The sequence below is a fragment of the Pteropus alecto genome, unplaced genomic scaffold, assembly GCF_000325575.1.
Source record: "Pteropus alecto unplaced genomic scaffold, ASM32557v1 scaffold238, whole genome shotgun sequence".
In the NCBI taxonomy this organism is placed as follows: domain Eukaryota; kingdom Metazoa; phylum Chordata; class Mammalia; order Chiroptera; family Pteropodidae; genus Pteropus; species Pteropus alecto.
This window is the reverse complement of record NW_006442104.1, coordinates 1,179,912-1,195,384: the sequence shown is the minus strand read 5'-3', so window position 1 is coordinate 1,195,384 and position 15,473 is coordinate 1,179,912. Positions and strand designations below refer to the sequence as shown.

Genomic DNA, 15,473 nt, shown 5'->3' with positions numbered 1-15,473 from the left:
TCTCCATCTCAAGGTCAGCTAATTGACAGACTTAATTTCATCTGCAACCTTAATTTCCCCCTTCATCATGCAACCTAACATAATCGTAGGTTATTGGGATTAGGACAAGGACATCTTTGTGGGGCCATTATTATGCCCACCACAGCCCTTAAATAACAAAACCCTACCTTGGTGAAATTACATTCTCTACCCACACTCTGGGAACAGAATATGGCAGACCTTGACAAGAAACCTTAGTTGTCTTAGTCTGCTAGGGCTGCCACAACAAAATAACATAGACTGGGTGACTTAAACAATAGACAGTATTTTTACTCACAGTTCTGGAGGCAGGAAGGTCCAAGATCAAGGTGCCAGCAGATTTAGTTCTTGGCGAGGACCCTCTTCCTGGTTTGCAGAAGGTTGCCTTCTTGCAAAATCCTCATATAGTGGAGAGAAAGAAAGAGAGAAATGAAGGACATACTGGTGTTCTTGTTACAAGGACACTAATACTGTCATGGGAACGGCAGTCTCATGACCTCATCAAAATTTAATCACCTCCCCAAAGTCCTCACTTCCAAATGCCATCACTTTGAAGATTATGATTTCAAACTCTGAGCATTAAAGGACTCCAGAGCTCAGTTTTCAGATCTCTTTCTTACGAGGTCCATGATTTTTAAACAGTATCTGTTAAGTTGATAACTCTTAAGTGCATTCTTCTAGCCCTGACATCTCCCTGAGTTCATATGGAAATATCTGGCTTCCAGCTTGGCAAGCATCTACTTAGATGTTTACCAAGCATTAAATATTAATTTTTCCAAAACCAAATTCTTTATCGACATCCCCTCCCCCCAAAAGTGCCCCCTCCTGTACCATTTTCAAATTCATCATTATTTAGCTATTTTAACAATAACCCAAGACTGACTTTTTCTTGCCGTCACCTATGGTATCTCCCAAGTCTGCTCCACAGCCAGTCATCTTATAGTTTCCTAACTGGCTTCTCTCTTTTCACTCTTACCTGCTAAAGTCTAGTCTGTTCTCTACACAAGAAACCGAACATATTATTTAATTAAACATTAACATTATTCTAATGAAAATTATAAATCAATTTTTTATTTAAAAAAAATAGTGCATGGCTCATTAAAAATAAGAAATTAAAAAATGTGACTTCAAAAAAATTTTAAAAAAACAAGGAATCTAATTAAAATTGTGATCTGTTTATGTCACCTCTCTGCTCAAAACCTTCTAGAATCTTCCCATCGTGCTTAAAGTCCACATTTTTGCTGTGACCTATAAAATCTTTTGTGACATGGCCAACCTCCTCTCCTTCTACTTATTCCCTGTTCATTCTGTGCAGTCACACTGGCCTCCTTAGCCAGAAATGGTCTATACTCACATGTCCTTATAAATAATCCCTTCCCCTCATTTAAGTCTTTACCTAAACATCTTTTTAGAAGCCACTTCTAATATTCCCATCTGAAATACATCCCTAGTCACAATCTTTCCCTTACTCCTGCTTTACGTTTCTTCATGACCCTTTCCTGTTATTTAACATGTTATATATTCACCAATTTGTTTATTTTCTGAATCTCCCTAGGGGATGTATCTTCAGAGCCTAGGGGATGCCTAGAAAACAAAGGTTCTCTTTAGTTATTTGTTGACTGAATTGACTGAGTGAATGAATGTTACTGGACTTTTCCAGCTTTATGAGGTATAGCTCCTCACTTCCTTCTTTTTACAAATTTCAAAATGTTTGAAGCCTAGGGTAGTTGCGAGCTATAAGGTGCCTTCGATGGAGGGAGAGAGATAGACAGACAGACAGAGAGACAAACTTTCCATCTCACAACTTAGGTATCTAATACTCTGCCATTTTGGAACACATGAATTTATTTTCTGGAATATCTATACTTCACTCCAGGCCAGTTAAATTACAAATTCTAGGGGCGGGTATAGACATTCGTTATATTTTAAGAGTACCCAGATGATTTCAATATTCAACCAAGGTTGAGAACTATTCTAAATGCTGGAATCAAGGCCGAAGTTATAAAGAACAGACGCATGACCCTGCTTTCTCGCAGGTGGTCAGCCACCTCCCCAATAACCACCATTCTTTTATCAGGTATGGCTTGCAATCCCCTCTCTGTACCATGCTCTTATTACATCCTAGACCTTTGCTTGTTACTTCCTTTGGGATCATCTACCTTTTCTTCTTTAGTCAGATCTCATTCATCCCTCTAGACTGCTCAGACTCCTCTAAACTTCCTGGAGCTTCTCATGGCTTTGAAGTGACCTTCCTCCTCTGGGCCCTTGGCCATCCACCGTCATGTCCACCATCGCATCGGTCAAGCGCTTTAATCATCTGTTTCTCCCATCGGACTGAACACTCTTTGAAGTCAGAGACTATATTATATTGATCTATGCCTTTTCAGCTCTTAGAAGGATGCTCATTACATAGAAAGCCCTCAGTGAATGCGGGATTAGTAAATTCGAATCATGAGGAAATGTGAAGTAAGAACTGAATGGCCCTGCCACAGCAAAAGGTTAACACCACCTCTTTATTGATAAGAATTCACTGCAGCCATGGCAGCGAATTCTAACCATTCAGGGACATACTGACACTTGCAATATAGAAACACAGCTAATATTTGCAATCAGATAGATGAATTTGATTATAAGCGTCCCGGACCTCGGAATTATTTTTTTCACGGTTCATGTCTAAATTGCCTCCTGATCTAATGTAGCTCTGAAGAACCCATCTTGCCAGGGAGATGATCTGTGGGTTTAAATTAATTTCCATCATGTGTTTATGTCACCTTGTAGCCAGACATACCAATATTTCTTAATGATTTTGAACAAATATGCCAACCTATCTTCAGAGAGTAAATAAACTCAAAAGTAACCATCTGCATCTTGTCTTTAAATTACACAGTTAAAAAAAAGTTGGTCTATTCTTTTAAAAAAAGAATTTCTTTTCTTTGACATCATCACATTGATGGGTTCATATGCAATCCGTTCTCAATATGTTGAAGTTTTAGGTTCTTAATAGGCATAGACCTAATTTCTGCAGTATGGTTTGCTCCTATTTGGAAAATTTCTTTATATCTTGGCTTGCTTTTGCTGATGTAACAGCTGAGGCACCAAAGGGCATGCCTCTCAAATCATGTAGCATGTGGAGTATAGTACAGAGAGGACAGTAGAGAGAAATCCTGATTTCAGTTTAGAGTTCCATCGATCAAGGCATTACCACACCAACCATCTCGATAAACCTGAATGTAAGATACATCTCCTAATTTTGTTTTCCTGACAGACCTCCATAGACATGCACCCTAATATTGAACATCCTCTTTTTAAAAATCATTGTCCATGGCCATGCTACCCTGAACAAGCCTGATCCCCTCTGATCTCAGAAGCTAAGCAGGGTCAGGCCTGGTTAGTACTTGGATGGGAGACCACCTAGGAAGACCAGGTGGTGTAGGAGTAAAAAATAAAAATAAAAAATAAGGGATTGTAAGCTGACAAGGTCTTTGCAATCTATGAGGTCCACCAAGGGTTGCCTCAACTAAATAGATAGCTAGATAGATAGATAGATAGATAGATAGATAAAAATCATTCTCGTCTATAGCTAAAACACTATGAAAATGTATGCCTAGAATCTCTTTAGAGACACTGCTCTCCAAATCAAAAGAAGCTAGCTGTAAATGTCAGGAAATCACATATCTTTTTGCCAGTTAGGTATCCACAGTTATTTATACTAACCTATTCTGACTGTGTCTTATTTTTTCTTCCAATATTTCTTGTTTCAATTTTTCTCTTATGTCTTTCACCATCTACCTGTTGTTTATGTTTTCTCTCCACTCTCTGAAGTCTTACACTCTAAAAAAGTAAGCATGACCTTTTTTTCTCTCTCAAAGGTTGAATGGCTAATCACTATGGAAAAACAGCCAGAGATATAAAAAATTGCCATCATTGAATATTCGCTGTTTTGATATGATGGTGCAGTGTGATTACTGAGGTACATGGGGATAAAAAAAAAAAAAGACAAGATTTAAAGTCATTATCTCAGTTTCACTACTTTAAAGATGGCACTTCTCTGAAACTCGGTTTTCCCCTCTGAAAAGAAAATATAATCCTATCTAACTTTTAGGATCGTAATAGACTGGAGGTAATTCGTACACTCAACAAATATTTATTGAACACATTTTAGGTGTCTGGCACATGCTGGGTTTGAGCATACGATAGAAGACCATGTCTATTATTAGGTCAGATCAGTCTCTGGCCTTGTGAAGTTCACATTTGATTAGGGGTGGGCACAGAAATAAATAAACATACAGCAAATAAAATAATAACCGATGCTTGTGAATGGTCTAAGTTTAAAATATAATATTATTTGAACTAAAGTTTGAGACGTAGGGCCCATTGAAAATTTTTTAAATATTTTTTAAAATTATTTGTTGAAAATATTTCAAAGGTCTAACACCTTGAATTCACTTATTTATATGTCCAGTGACTTCTCTTAATTAATATTGGTAATAAATCTATTGGGGTTGCTCCTGAATGACATATGAGTCACCTGGGCATAAAATAAGGCCATCCCTGAGTCTGGGAGAGAAAACGTCCTCTTCTGCTCTTGGACTCTGAAGAGACAGATCAAGAGGAATGGCCAGATTTCGTCACAGCTAGAGGCTGACTTGGCCAAGTAACTAGCTTGAGGGCAAAGACTATGAAATTAGGTTTGAAGAAACAAAACATGATTATATATTGTGTGTATATAGTCCTTTCTTTTCATAGAAAGGGAACTGAGGCCAAAAGTGGTGACAGAATAACTCATAGTTGATAGATCTTACAAGTCACCTGTATGAGGACTCAGTGCTGTTCATAGAAACCGAATTTTATAGAAGAATCATTTTGTATCATGTTTTTCTGTTGAATACTTTGAATATTACCTTTCTCAAATACTCAGTGGATTCATCAACCCACAAAGACTGAGTCAGTATAATTCTCCAGAGACTTTACGAAACTGGAGATATGGTTAAGAAGGGGTTTATCCCTGCCCTCAAGAAGCCCAGCATATAAGGGGAAGACAGATTAAATGAATCAGTGCAACATGATACAGCCAGTTCTCCAGCGGGAACTGAATACTAGACACCCGAAGCTTCAGTACATCAAAGCTCCAGGGTATGGAGTGTTGACGTTTGTTTTCTTTTCTGGGATAGAAAAGAGAGAAAGAAAAGAAAAAAAAAACCGTAAGTCATCATATCCAGCCTGCACATATCTGAACTTTGGATATCGTTATTATGTTTTGACTAACCCAAGAGCTCATCGTAATTTCTGTAAGCCTGCAGTGGCTGCGTCAACTCTCAGTCTGGCTCAGTCTGTAGCTGAGTCTACTCTGCTGTTTTTTAAATTTGACATCTTGCCAGAGGGAATTCTCAGTAAAGGCTGCTTTTGCTTTCAACCTTTCTGCCAAACCTGGGGAGCAATCATCAGCTCGAGTCACGTTGAGGACACAGTGTGTGTTCTTGCCAAGTATGCTGTGGTCGATTAACCACCATGTACCGTTTTTCTGAAGGGGTCTTTCCAGTTAGGGGCCAGAGCTCAAATACTACATACATGTCAAAGAGTCCTGAATATATGTCCTCCACCCTCACCTTTTTCCAGAATTTCAGCCTCACATGTCCAACAGCCCACTCCACATCTCCCCGCTTATCTAACATGCATATCAAAGGTGACATATTCAAAACAAAACTCTGATTCTCTACCCTGTAAAACCGTTCTGCCCTCAGATTTCACAACTCAAGGAGCGGTGCCACCGTCCATGTAGTACTTGAAGCCAAAAGCCTGAAACATACCCGGTGGCCCCTTCTTTCTTCCCTATGCAGAGTCCATCAGCAAGTCCCCTTGATTCCTCTCACGACCATCTCAAAGTCAATCATTTCCCACCAAGTCTAATATCGTCACTGTGGCCCAAGACGTTTTCACCTCCCACCCAGATGACCATCGTCACTTCTCAAACGGGCTCTTTTTCCACACTTGCCCCTCTACAGTTCTCCACGCAGCTGCTCCTTGAGTCACCTTGTTAAAAAGTTACTAAGATTGATGCCACTCGTTTTATTGCAGTTCAGTGCCATCAAACTTCCCCTAAACTGGGACACGCCTGAGTGATTCTCCGTTGGTTGACTAAAGGTGCACAGTGTAATGAAGAGATACTCTTTACAATCAAGGAGATCATTCATAATTCGATGTTAAGCTTTTTGACACAACAGCTGTGTGAATTCGGGCAAGTTACCCAACATTTTTAAGTCTAAGTTCCAATCTGAAAAATAAAGTTAAAAATATTACCCTCTTTTGTTTATTCATTTATTCAAAAAATGTGTGTGGAGCTACTAAGATGTGTTGAATACTGTGATGAGAGTCAGCATAAAAAGTAAATAAAACAGGTGGAAGACTGTCCTTATGTTGCTTAAAATTTAATTGAATATTAAGTGTCAAGCACATAACAAGAACTCAATAAACAGCAGATGCCATTTGCATCCCCCACCCCCAATTCACATGTTGAAATCCTCATACCCATTGTGATGGTTTTAGGAAGTGGACCCTTTGGGGGTGACTAGGTCATGAGGGTGGAGCCTCGTGATGAGATTAGTATTCTCCTAAGAGAGACCAGAGAGAGCTCCCTCACCCCTTCTGCCTGGTAAGGATACAACCTACATGTCTGCTGCCCAGAAATGAGCCCTCACCTGACAACACTGGGCCTCTTGACCTTGGACTTCCAGCCTCCAGAACTGTGAGAAGTAAATTTCTGTTGTTCATAAGCCACCCAACCTATGGTATTTTGTTATATTCAGCCACCTGAACAGACTAAGCAGGAGCTTTGTTCTTTTCTCTTCTAGTACTAGGGATCATCTGTGCCAGCCTCCCTTAGATATCCCTTAATTCTTAATCCAGAGCTATTTTTACTTTACCGTGGTGCATTATTCTGTCATCTAGTGTAGCAACATCCAGGTTTTCAAATTTAAAACAAACTTGAAATTATTTATCCTCAAAAAAATCACTTAGGTGTAGTCCTCTCAGTGCAATTTAGGGAAAAGATGCAATTATTGTCCCCAATGTGAGTAGGCCCTCAGCCACATATAGCACCCACCAGATGTGTTAGGAGGTGAGCATGTTCCTTGAAGGTTATAAATAAGTGTGTGGTAAAATACAAGAATTGGGTTTTAATTAATACCAACATACTATAAACAGCCAGATGACACCTCTAACCACAGAGGAAGAAGGCAGTTCAATTATTGGAGTAGATCAAGACCTAAAAGCCACAGCTGCCACCTGTGTCAGCTGGAAGCCAGCTCGGGCTGATTCTGTCTTGGCTTGTGAGCGCCCAAAGACACCACCCTCTGAAAGCAAAGTGTTACTGCGACAACTCGTGAGGCCATAGGCTCGTTGAAATCCCTTGAAGCACAGCACAATTTCTTCTTATATTCATGCCCAGGAACTCATGCCCTCATTCCTAAAAGGGAGCCACAATTCAGTTCACGTAGAGAAACATCACATTATGATGGGTTTCCCCATCATAAACTGAGCTGATCAGAAACTGCTTAGTTTCAGAGGTCGCAAATCCAGTGCTACAATGGTCTGATTTTCATTTGCACTGGACGCACAAATACAACCATACAGATTAGCAGGCAAAACCCAGCATCATGGGTGTGATTTGGAAGGTCTTTCTCTTGGGCATTTTGGGCCTGCAAAGTAATAAAAAGGTAGGTGGTCTGGGAGCAGTTCTGACTCCACGCCTACGCTCGCTGGGTAGGCCGTTTGCTTTCTGTGGGCCTTCATGTCCTCACCTACTGAAGGAGAGTTGAGCAGGAAGCTTTAGATGTCCTTTCAAGTCTCCTGAAGGCGATGCAGCTCGGAAATGGCCTTGGCCCAGGCCTCTCTCCTACCTGTGGTTCCCAGCACTGATATTTGCCCTTGGGCCATTTTGCCAAACTCTAAGCTTCCTTTTAGGAAGTTGCTTTGCATTAAGTAGGTTTTTGCCGTCATTTTGTACCATTCTATTAGCCAGATGTCATCTTATTATCTATCTGCCTTTTCTCCTCTGTGAGGCTTAGGGGCCCATCTTTGTGTAGCAGCAACTGCATTAGTATTTCTGGTGGGTCCCTCTACCCAGCCTTCCCTTCATACTAAGAAGTGTCTCCTTGGCAGAAAGGCAGATTGCACATTTATAAGAAGTTCTTTATACGTTTTCTTTTCTCTACTCAAACATCTACAAGCTCAAGACAAGTGGGAATTATAGGACATTAGAGATTAATGGACCCATCCAGGCATTGGTTCTACAAACAATTATTAAGCATTTGTTACATGTCAAGCACTTTGCTAAGGGCATTATATATATCTTATGTAATCAAACAACTAAAATTATTAATCGAACACCTACTAAGGATCTGGAAACTTACAACTTGCATTTCTGATCAATTTTCCTGAATTATTTTTTTAAATAATATCCTTCCTATTGTGTAAAATTAATATCAGTTTTTTCAAGCTATAATTACATTTTGAGTATACAATTCAATAAGCTTTGGCCAATATATATGCACCCATGTAACTACTTCAAACATAAAATAGAACATCTACATCATCCCTAGAAATTCCCTCATGCCTCTTTGCAATCAACTCCCTTCTATTTCGGGCTCCAGGCAAGCACTAATCCATCATTATAGATTAGTATCGCTTGCTCTAGAATTTCTTATAAATTGAATCACACAGCATGTTCTCTTGTGTTTGACTTCTTTCACTCAGCATAATGTTATTGAGATTTATCAATGTTGTTTGCATGTGTTATTCATGATCTCCTTTTGTTGTTGAACAGTATTCATCATAAGGACATACCACAGTTAGTTTATCCATTTGTATGTTGATAAATATTTGCATTATTTCAGTTTGGGGCTATTATGAATAAAGCTACTATTAAACATCCACGGACAAGCATTTGTGTGAATACATGGTTTTATATCTCTTGGGTAAATACTTAAAAATAGAGTAACTAGGTCATATTAAAGTGTGTATTTTGTTTTATGAGAAGCTGCCAAACTGTTTTTAGAACAGCGGTTCCAGTTCATACTCCCAGAGTACTAGCTGTTCCACATCTTCACCAATACTTAGTATTGTCAGTCTTTTAATTCTAGCCTTTCGAGTGAAAGTTTAATGGTATCTTATTGTGTTTTTAATTTGCATTTCCAAGATGACTAGCAGTATTGAGCACTTTTGAATATGCTTATTAGTCACTCCTATCGTCATATATTAATTGTTTGTTGAAATACTTTGGATGGTTAGACTTTTACTATGGAGTTGTAAGAGTTATTTATATATTCTTGATGCAAGTCTTTCAGCAGACAGAGGCAAGGAGAAAATTTTTTTCTCAGACAGTGGTTTACTTTTTTCAGTTTCTTAATAGTTTCTTTCAAAGAGCAGACTTTTTTAATTTAAATGAACTCCAATTTATTACTTATTTTTCCTTTGTGGTTTGTTATTTTGGGGTGAAGTCCAAGAAACATTGGCCTATTCCAAGGTCGTGGATGTTATTTTCCCTATATTTTATTCTATAAGTTTTATAATTTTAGTTTTTACATGTAAGTCAATGACCCATTTTGCATTCATTTTTATTTGTAGTATGTGGTACAAGTCAAGTATTACTTTTTCTCTATAGATATCCAGTTTTTCTAGCACAATATGTTGACAATATGTTTCTCATATAAAATTACCAGGGCGCATTTTCATAAAGCCAATTCACCATATATGTGAGGGTCTATTTCTATATTCTCTATTCTGTTCTATTAATCTGTAATCTATCCTTGCACTAATACCATGTTGTTCTCGATTACTGCAACTTAGAGTGAGTAAACTAGGTAAGTCTTCTGACATTGCTCTTTTTAAAAAATTGTTTTAGGTATTTTAGGTCCTCTGATTTTCAATATTAATTTTAAAATCAGCTAGTCAAGTCTTATTTAAAAATAGCCTTCTGGTGTTTTGATCAGTGTTACATTAAATTTATATGTAAACCTAAAAAGAATTGACATCTTGACAATAGTAAGCATTCCAATCCATGAGCATGGTATAGCTCTTTACTTGTCTTTTTTCGTTGTTGTTTTTTAGCACTGTTTTGTAGATTTTAGTATATAGCTACTGCATATATTTTACAAAACTTATCCCTAAACATTTCATGTTTTTGCTATTATAAAATATATTTAATCTTTTCCCAATTGTTTGTTACTAGTATATAAATATTCAATTGACTTATTTTTGTATGTTGACCTGTCATTGTGTAACCTTACTAAACTCAGTTATTAATTCATAAAGCTTTCTGTAAAGTCCTTAGAACTTTTTAGGTACATAATACTGTTGTCTGTGAATAAGAACAGTTTATTTTTTTTTCCCAAACTATATGCATTTTTTTACTGCATTACTACAATGACAGAATTTTCTGTTTGTTGTTGAATAGAAGTGATGGGAACAGCCATTTTCCTCTTTTTCTTTTTCTTCATGAGAAAGCACTCAGTCACAAACCATAATATATAATATCAGCTGTAGAAGTATATACATCCTATAATGATACTCTTTTTTTTTTTTGACGTAGCTTGCTGAGAATTTGTTCATGAAGCTCCTTCATTTCTTGAGATAATCCATGGTTTTTCTCTTTTTTTTCTTTGAATATGGTGAATTACATTGATTTATTTTCAAATGTCATATTAACTTTGCATTTCTGTATGTTCATATATAAGAATGAAGCATCAAAATTTAAAAGCTACTTGAAACTTATCACGTGTGTTTCCTTGTCAACTGATGGACTTTGTTTATAAGGGGAGTTGAATGGTTCATTGGATTGAGGAGTTTTTACATGTCAGTATTTATATTTATTTTCTCTTTGGCTGGTCATGTGTACTCCATTAAGGAATTTGTCAGCTCTCCTTTGAAAATTAAGGCCTGTTTCCCACTAATTTTTTGCTTCATGAAAGAAGAGAATATCATTATAGGGTATGTACACTTCTGTGCAAATACCTGCTTTCTGTTTGGTTTTCCACTATCAACTTTGTCTCTGTCTTTCTGATTCAATCTCTTTAGAGACTAAATCTCCATTCATCATGAGGTAGGAGGGGGAGGTTACCTGTGGTCTGAAAGAGGAGGAGGTGTCTAACATGCAGCTTCTCTTATACAGCCTTTCAGCAGTCTGACCTTCTGGACTTATGGAGCTTTATAGTACAAAACAGTATGCTTTCAGGATCCCTATATTTCTAGCTTGGGATTTGGGATGGCCGTATATTGTTGCTATTTCTTGTTGCTAATATTGTTGCAAATATTGTCTTGGTGAATTTATGCCCTAAAAAAAACAAAAGCAAAACATAAATAAAAACTCTTTCATTGTCTTTTAAAATGGAGTTTGGAAAAGCAACAGAGAATAATGGGGGTGTTCAATCACTTAGAAAGTCTTGGCATCAGTTTTTAAAAATATATTAAAACATTTTAATATTTGATGAGGAAATCGAGATATAGCAAGGCTGGAGAAAGAAACAGACATTGCCATAGGCCCCTGTAAGCCATGTGAATGCATTTTTCTTTTCCCTGCAGGCCCTGAAAAACGCTGAGGAATTTTAAGTAGGATAGCAATGTAATCAGAATTACATTTTTAAATAAATGTTATGTCTAGAGTATAAAAACATTTTTGAGAAGAGTTAGGAATGAAGGCAGGTAGTCTGGTTAGGACACTCTAGCATCAATGAAAGAAAGAGTCACAGCAATTTGATCTGAGGCAGAGGCAGTGGGTCATGACCTAGAATCCTGACCTGCACTTTCAATGGTTTCCTTCAATCTGTCGTTATTCATTCTTTCAAGGAGGATTAATCCTACCAAGTGTCCCTTCTAAGTCTCTCTCCCCTCCACTTCTCTCTCCTCCAGCCTGAACAACCATGGAGCTCCCTAGGGCCTCAGGACACTTCCCCCGCTATGCTTCCAGAATGATTTCTCTAAAGCACAGGTCTGTTTGTGTGTTTCTTCAAATGAGAACTTTCCAAAGCCTCCCCAAAGTTTGGAAGACAAAGTCTGAGATCCTTAGTCTGACATTTATTTATATTAAATTTTATAAAAAGTATCCATCAGACATGGGACATATAATTTGAATCAAGTTTTAAAATTTCTTAATTTTGTTCTTTGGAAGATTGCTGCATAACAAATTGCCACAAATTTTTATTATTTCATCATTTTTATGGGTCAGGAATACAGCATAACTTAGCTGGAGCCTCTGCTTCAAGGCCTCTCATATTTAGAGGGAGATGGAGTGGGGAGGGAGAGAGAGAGAGATTTATTTCAAGGATTTGGTTAACAGTCGTGAGGGCTGGCAAGTCTGAAATCTGGCAAACTGTAATTCCTGAAAGAGTTGCAGTCCTGAATCCAGATTCCACAGGGCAACAGGCTGCAACCTCAAGCAAGAGCTCTGTGTTGCTGTCTTGAAACCTCTGGAAACCTCTGTCCTTGCTCAGTGATTGAACGAGGCTCTCAAGTGATTGGATGAGGCCCACCCACATTAGGAAGAGTAATATGCATCACTCAGTTTATTTATTTAAATATTCATCTTCTCAGAGTCTACCGATTTAAATGTTAATCACATCCAAAAAAAAAATACATTCTCAGCATCCTCTAGACCAGTGTTTGGCTAAACAACTAGGCTCCATAGCCTCACCAAGCGGACTAGCTATCACCTGTAGTCAAGGTGTTGGCTAGGGTTGGGTCTCATTTGAAGGCTTGACCTGGATCTTCCAAGCTTATCAGTTGTTGGCAGAACTCAGCTCCTTGCATGGCCTAAGTTCCCTGCTGGCTATTGGCAGGAGGTTGTCCTTGGTTCTATGCGACATGGGCCTCTTCCTATGGTAGCTTGTGTCATCAAGGTCACCAAGGGACAGGTCATACAAAATGGAAGGTCATAATCTATGTAACCAAATCAAGGAAATAATATTCCTGCACTTTGCCATGTTGGCACTTCTACTGCTTGGAAACAAGTTGCTAAGGCAGCCCCCAGCCACGGAGGAGAATGACACAAGGGCATGGACATCGTCAGGCAGGTAGCCTACTAGAGGCCGCCTGTCACGAACTGCTTACCTCTGTCCACATTTAGATTCAGGGTGAACTGTTTCATTAGCATCGGCTCGGCCAGATCTAAGTACTCCATATTCTTCCTTCCTCAGGTACAGCTCTAAGACCAGTACTGATGCCTGTCTTGTGGAATTTTTCTCATTCTTTATATTCCTGCTTTTGACTTCCCAGGCTCGTGATCTTATAATAATCCTTGCTGACTCTTGGTATTGCATGGATTAGCCTAACTTTCTGCTCTTGTGGTCACCTGACCTGAAAACTGGAGCTATGCTATTTTGCCTGCAGATATGACCTTACCTCGTTCTTCATCACCCGTCTGGCCCCTTGAGAAGGGATATAATTTTATGGCCTGGCCATCCATTGTCAGAAAAGTCAAACCGTGGATTCTATTCCAAGTTGTGCCCTGGATTCTAAACTCTGCCTGCAAGATCTGCATTTTATAAGTGATTCTCATACCAAAGAACCTGCCTGGTACCCCAGTTTTTCTAGGACTGGGGTCTCTACCTTGATTTCTTCAAGAGCTCTTAGGGACCGAAGTTATGACTCTGAACCCAAATCATGGTAGCTAGATCCCTTTCTCTATCCTAGGCCCTGCTGCTGGATAGCTGGCCCCCTTGTGTTTAGCCTGCAGCTACCATCTAATATTATTCCCCTCCAGTAAGTAGAGAAGATGTGGAGCCTTATAACATTTCTTCTGGGTTTGTAATAGGTAAGACATTAAAATAATTAAGCCTCTAGTTTATGTCCTTAGGCTACTTGTTACAAACTTTAAAGAAAAAAGTTCCAGGCCTTCTAGCTAAGGGCAAAGAAAGAATTTGGAATTTTCAGGCAAATGTTTTTCTACAGTTCCGCAACCTTGCAGAACCTACGGAAAGTAAGCTGTGGCTATTCTTGAGGCAGTGCCTCATCCTAGATGTCTGCACAACAGACCTCTCTCCCTTCTTCAAATTTCTGCTCTTGACCCTCCTTGTATGTAGCATGAAATCCAAACTGCTTATATTCAGGCATCTCCATGGTCTAATTGCAAGCAATATTTTTCAGTCTTTTTCCATGTACTGTGCATGATAATTCCTTCCCCTTCCTTGTGTATAATAATAGTCTTCCCTTAATTCTTCTCTTATTAACTTGATCCAAGATCTTTTCATTCAGGTCCAGTAACACCACATTCCTAGATAGCACTTCCTGTTCCTTTCAAAAATCTCAATGAAATGCTCTTTTATCTGTGATCCTCAGTACATTGTTTATATCAACCCAAGCATGTATATCATTCTATCATGTGATTTAGCTCAGTGTTTACATGCCTTTCTATCCCTATTAGCCCAGAACACTTTTTAAAAAGTTAAAAACCTGCTTTGTATTCTTGTTTTATTTCCATTTTCAGATTCTATCACATGTGCTGAGTGAGGCAGGGTGACAGAATGAGGTTGAGGATGAGGCATAGATTTCAGAATCAGACGTACCTAAATTTGGAAATAGGTACTGGCATGTACTAACCGTGCGACTGGAAAAGTTCCTTAGTCTCAAGACTTGGTTCCCTCACCGATCCAATGAGGTAGCATTGCCTGCTTCGGAGATTCACTGTGAAAACTCACCAGTATTAAATATCTAGAAAGATCAGCACAACGTAGAGAACACGATTACTCTTTCTTCTCCAAACCTTATTCCCACAACCCAAAACCTACTACCCGCTCCAAGCTCCTCTGCCACCCACTCTTCCTCGTTCCACCCCACCATTAATGAGTGTTTGTCAAAATGAACTGTGTCCTCTGTCACTGGCCCCCTTGAATCAGGAAGCAAATGACTCACAGCTTTTAAATGATCTATTGACTTTTTCTCTACAGCCTTTCGCTTGTTTGCTGCCTCGCATCCTTGCTTTTCTCCTCCTCCCCCTCCCCCGGTCTGCTATGAATCCTGCTTTTGTGTTCTCTTTCTGTTCTAAAATTTCATTTTCACCTTCAAGCTCTTTGTTTACATTGCATCTCTCTCGTGATGAAAGAGCGTGGCCTTGAGAAGCTGGCATCTATTTAATCTGCTGGCTTCTCAAGATGGGTATTTATGAGTTTCCTCATGTTCCCAGTGCTGGGGACTTCAGCACACATGCCAGAGCTTTCTGACTAAGTGCTTCAGCCTGAAGGGAGGACCGTTCCAAGGTTATGTCATCTCCCAACATGGCGCTTCCTCATCCAGCGCCAGGAAAAATAAAGGTTTCCATGGAGATGAAGCAGAAACAAGTCTGTCTGATCAATTCTGATTTTTATAATAGGAATTTATTTTAAGTCTTATCAAGCAAACTTCTAGCATTGAATATCTACTTGGTTCGATATAAGAGAGAGACTGGGTCTTTGCCCTAAGGAACCCTAAAA

At 38.8% G+C, this 15,473-nt stretch overlaps 1 long non-coding RNA gene and 1 pseudogene across 3 annotated transcripts in view; one reads left to right on the top strand and one right to left on the bottom strand.

Annotated features, from left to right (window-relative positions):
- Positions 1–325: 325 nt before the first annotated feature.
- Positions 326–15,473, bottom strand: part of LOC102895780 — a 659,008-nt gene continuing 643,860 nt past the window's right edge. For 2 of the 3 annotated variants that reach the window (XR_003042515.1, XR_003042526.1), the window contains 3 exons: positions 14,605–14,715; positions 11,132–11,344; positions 326–417 (listed from right to left, as the gene is read on the bottom strand). This is a non-coding gene — a long non-coding RNA (uncharacterized LOC102895780). The remainder of the gene's footprint in view (positions 418–11,131; positions 11,345–14,604; positions 14,716–15,473) is intronic. The other variant, XR_003042522.1, reaches the window with a different exon arrangement.
- Positions 3,336–3,454, top strand: LOC112469229 (annotated as a pseudogene).